Source organism: Mytilus californianus, unplaced genomic scaffold (assembly GCF_021869535.1).
Source record: "Mytilus californianus isolate M0D057914Y unplaced genomic scaffold, xbMytCali1.0.p SCAF_6, whole genome shotgun sequence".
Lineage (NCBI taxonomy): Eukaryota > Metazoa > Mollusca > Bivalvia > Mytilida > Mytilidae > Mytilus > Mytilus californianus.
Window position 1 is genome coordinate 37,916,020 of NW_026262712.1, and position 5,786 is coordinate 37,921,805.

The window sequence follows — 5,786 nt, forward strand, 5'->3', positions numbered from 1 at the left end:
TACACGTGTAGATATTCATAATAGAGATAAAAGATAGATCATCATACATATTGATAAATTTGTAATTTCGTGTAGTCAGGCAGGGACATCATTGTGTCTTACAGACAGCGCAACAATTTTAAGTTGTACCATTTGTCAAATTTAAAGTATATGAAACTATACTCATGTATATGACAGAGCAGAGGGGGGCATCGTTCATATCTGGTTTTTTTCCCTCATCAAATTATCAGATAGTTGCCAGATTATCTTAGAAATGTAACCCACTGTGGTCATAAAAAGAGGTAGATTTTCAGAGAGCCTCGACTAATTGATTAGAAATCAGTTAACAACATTGACTTAGATGTTACTCTTCCAGCTATATTTAATGAAAAATCCCTAGACACAATTAATGATATTACAAACACGCCAATCGAAGTTTGATATTCAACTATATATAGGAAGATGTGGTATGAGTGCCAATGAGACAACTCTCCATCCAAGTTACAATTTATAAAAGTAAACCATTATAGGTCAACTAAGCTTGATTTAGTTAATGATAATATGATTTAAAAATTTATAACAGGAGAAATGTAAAAGTATCTGTTTCTTCTTCAGAAAGCAAACAAGAGGAGGAGGCTTGCAGTAGAAGATACAGATTCTGACTATTTAATAAAATGTTAAAATGCTAATCAGGAAAATTCAATATTCATTGACAGTCATAATTAAGTCCTGTCATATGAATAAGCTATTCTATCAATGCCTTTGTGTTGGCAGTATTCACATGTCATGCTCTGACTGCTCTTAATTGTTTGAAAGAGTCTGCAAAATATCAAACGAAAATTCAAATATCCACAAGTCGGAGAAAAACAATCGCATTGAACAAAAAAAATAAATAATAGACAGTCTACATTACACCACATATAATGATAGAACAAGAAACAGGTGTCCTGGAGGAGAGCTGATAAATGTTAGTCTAAATATGCATGATATATTTGCAAGCTGAGAGTTGGCCTGAACATAAAACATTTTTTGAATATTTATATAATGTTTCAACAAATATATTATCGAGATATTTCAAGAATATTGGGAAGACATCCATAAAACATTGTTGAAATATTTAATTTACATTTTCAAGAAATATTTCTACCTAAACTTGCCTCTGATATTTTAAAAACATTTGGTAGACATCTATAAAACATATTATAGACATGAAAATGATATTGTTTGAAATGTTTGATATATATGTTGTCTGGATATTTTCAGTTGACACTGAATGATATAAAAATTATGTTATTTAAATATAAAATCAAAATATTTAAAAATAATGTTCTTTAAACATTCAGAACAAATATTTCCAGAAAATATGATATTCACATGAGTACAGCCATACATTTCACGTCAAAAAAAATTTTTGAATGATATTTTTGTGACATTTTGCAATATATTTTAAAAATATCAATACAATGTTTTTGTGCTACCTGGGCAGCTGCATTTGTTTGCACCTGTCCTACGTCAGGAACCTGATGTTCAGTGGTTGTCGTTTGTTGATGTGATTCATAAGTGTTTCTCGTTTCTCGTTTTTTATATAGATTAGACCGTTGGTTTTACACTAGTCATTTTGGGGCCCTTTATAGCTTGCTGTTCGGTGTGAGCCAAGGCTTAATGTTGAAGGCCGTACTTTGACCTATAATGGTTTACTTTTACAAATTGTGACTTGGATGGAGAGTTATCTCATTGGCACTTATACCACAATTTCTTATATATATCTCCCTTTGTTAATACAGTGTAAAAGTCACGAGAAACAACTTTTTTAATGAAAATTTCGGAATTCCGTAACAAAAAATTCGCTGTGTCGACTGTTATATAGAAGGTGCTTACTAATTATTTGATAGATACGATCATCTAATTATGTTTTATAAGCTTTAAATATGAACGGAAAGAATGGATATGATCAATTCATGACACAAAAATCCTACAGATTTAAACAGGTTTTGATTATGTTTATAAATTTTTAATAAGCCCTACGTGGAGTTATGTTTGTTTCCAGTAATGTTCCGTCTTATCAAATCGGAACATTGTACTTGGCATTTTCTATCAAATCCACTGAGGAGGAAATTCAACCACTTTGCCCCGTTCAATACATCGTCTTTTTTGGTCGATTTTACCAACGCATCTTTCAAGGCATACGTACAGAAGGGTGCAGTCCTAACCTGTACAGTAAGTTAACTTGCTAACCAGACATTTTGACTGGTCAAAGTTAACCTGCGACAGGATTTAGGACTGTTGTGACAAGGACCACAATCAAGTTAACTTAAAAAGTGGACTTATTTCTAGGACTGTTTTTATGACTGCCGAAAAAGTAAAGTTTGATACAAGTCCGCTACTATTATAAACCATGCTGGCTCGTATAACAGAATTATTTGACCGTATCAACCAAAACTGTCCATATTTGCACTTTTTTATGTAAATTTATATGGCTGCATAATAAATCAGTAAGTTTTTTTGTCAGGATGGATTGTATAATACAAATACAGCAATATTGGAACCTAATGACTACACAATTTTGTCCGCATCAATATAGAGTGCCAGCATGTCCTCTTTTTATTCAAAATTTTGACTGTTCACAAAAAAAAAATGTTTTGATGTCTTAGGCTGGCTAGTATTACAAAATTATTTGACCATATTTGCACTTTATTATGTAAATCTATATATGGCCGCATAATAAATCAGTAATTATTTATATATCTGGATGGATTGTATGATACAAATGACAGCAATATTGGAATACAATGACGACAAAATTTTGTCTGCATCAATTTAGAGTGCCAACATATCCTCTTTTTATTCAAAATATTCACTTGTAACAAAAATTCAGTAGTTTTGATACCTCAGGCTTGCTCGTATAACAGAATTGTTTGACCGTATAAACCAAAACTGACCACAATTGCACTTTTTTTTTTATGTAAATTTATATGGCCGCAAAATCAATCAGTAAGTTTTTTTTTGTCAGGATGGATTGTATAATACAAATGACAGCAATATTGGAACCTAATGACTACAAAATTTTATCCGCATGCATTTAGAGTGCCAGCATATGCTCTTTTTATTCAAAATATTGACTCACAACAAAACAAAAAGTGGATTTGATGTCTCAGGCTGGCTCGTATTACAAAATTATTTCACCATATCAACCAAAACTGACTATATTTGCAATTTATTATGTAAATCTATATGACTGCATAATAAATCAGTATTTTTTTATATCATGATGGATTGAATAACATGTATAATATAAATGACAGCAATACTGGAACACTATGACTACAAAATTTGGTCCGCATCAATTTAGAGTTCCAGCATGTCCTCTTTTTATTAAAAATATTGACGTGTCACTAAAAATCAGTACTTTTGATATCTCAGGCTGGCTCGTTTAACAAAACATTTTGACTGCATCATCCAACACTGACATCATTGATTATATTTGTACTTTAAAATGAAAAGTATGAAAAGGTATCAGCTGGGAATAGTATACTGACTGACTGTAAGAATATAATGCCGTTTGGTTGATTTTGTTGGTAGCTAAACGTCCAGGGGCAAATATTTCATTCATGTTTAGGACAAGTATATTTTTTATATCGGTAAAGATGAATAATCTGCCAAAATTGACAAGATAGTTCATAAATTTACAACACCTTACATATTTGGACACTACAATTTTCGTTTAAACATTTTTCTGAAGGCAGAATCGTGAATCCAAGGCAAACGAGGTGAATTACGAGGAAAAATATATGCATTGCATATAATTAGATTTACCTAGAGACAGTAGTAAATGAGGAACGAAGGAACGTAAACATCACATTAAAATAATTTTCCAATGCGTTTGATAACCTTCTTTCCTCCTTCCAATTGAAAAAAAAACTTTCCTTTTTTTTATGATAGCTGCATGTATAAATATCGATCAACAAGTAAGAAATTTAACAGCCACTATTTAATGTATATAAGAATATAAAATGAAAAAAGAATTGTTTAATGTGTATGATGTATACAGAGTCACTAACGACTATAATATATTTGCTATACTTGGTGAAAAAGAACAATACGATTATTTTTTTATGATAAAACCTCCGGTATAATATGAAAGTCATAATCACGTCAATCTGTCATAAAAAGACCTGTCCCGAGGTCTGGTCAGTAGCAGACCTGTCCACAGGTCTGGTCTGGGACAGACCTGTCCTCAGGTCTGGTCTGGAGCAGACCTGACCTCAGGACTGGTCAAAAGCTGACTTGTCCACAGGTCTATCTGGAGCAGACTTGTCATTAGGTCTGCAGCAGTCATAAAAAGCAGACCTAGGTCTGGTCTACGACCGACGAAGTTAACTACCTTGACTGCTTAAAATTTCTTAAGTTAACTTGGAAAGCAGTCAAAAAGTCAAGTTAACTATTCTAGATCTTTGGAATAAGTAACTATTTTAAGGAATATAACAATATTTACTTTTGCTTACGATTGTTCTCATCAAGTTCAAATGACAATCAAATGTAATGAATATCAGAATCAGATTTGATAGTATAACATGTTTTGTCTTAATAGCAATTTCATAAAAGAAAATGTTACCTTTATTGTATTTATAAACTCTACAAACATCAACAATCCAATGAAGGTTACATATGTTACCATTTTCGTCAAGATTTTAACGGGAGGAGCAAGTTCCACGTTTCAATAGAGCAACCACTTTACATGTCCAAATTGTGCAATGTCTCCAACGTCTGTCGACCTTCTGGAAAATATAATTATTAGAAAGCTTCAATTGGTTTATTGGTTTATTTCGCGATATTAAAGCTGTCGCAATTGCGCCTCCCGACCATGTCCATTACGATTAATTATTCAGAGAAGCAATGAAAGTTGACATTTGGCTTATTCGGACGATTAACTAAAGGTTTATTATTCAGATATTAATTAAGTATTGATGAGTAATCTAAATTCAAATAAAAGGAGATGACATATAGAAGTTCTTATTTGTCTAATTAACTTGATTATAAATATCTCTTCTCAATACAACAACAAAAATACAAATATGAAGGGGAATTAAGTGTTAATGTTATAATTCCTTTTTATTGTCTCATTCAATTATCTCCATAAAAGCTTCATATCTAAGTTGCAGTTGTTATATATAGTTGGAAAGCAATTGTTTCAACTTTGAAAAAAAAAATACGCATCGGTCGGCGTTGACTTTTTTCAAGAAGATTGTTTAGAAAGGTTAAAGCTGTGACAAGCAATGTTTTCAACAATCGCATTTTCTACATACCTATTATCTAAACTAATGACACAATATAACTATTATTTTCAATGTTTCTTAAGTGATTTTTGTTTACATTTTACACCAAAAATATCCTTATATGTAACCACTCATCATTTAAAGATTTAAATTTTGAAGTTTGAATTGTATTGATTTTTAAGTTTTATTTGTTTGTTTTTCTAACAAAATTGAAGGATAGGGATGAACGATTTCGACATTTAACTAATACTTGAAAACTGGTTAATACTTTTACTCGAAACAATTGTTATATGGAATTTTTGTATAGCCTATTTAAAAGAATGTATTTAATGTTTACTAGTAGATGTTTTGATTTGAATAATTCATTCTAGAGTATTTTTATAGTTCTGTCTAGAGTTCGGGATTTAATTCAAAATGTTAATTTCGATCATTTATTTTCAAGTATAGAATTGTGATTTAGAAATAAATTCAAATGAAAAATAACACTTCATATAATTGCGTACGTCCGAAACGCTTTTCTGGATTTACCATCAT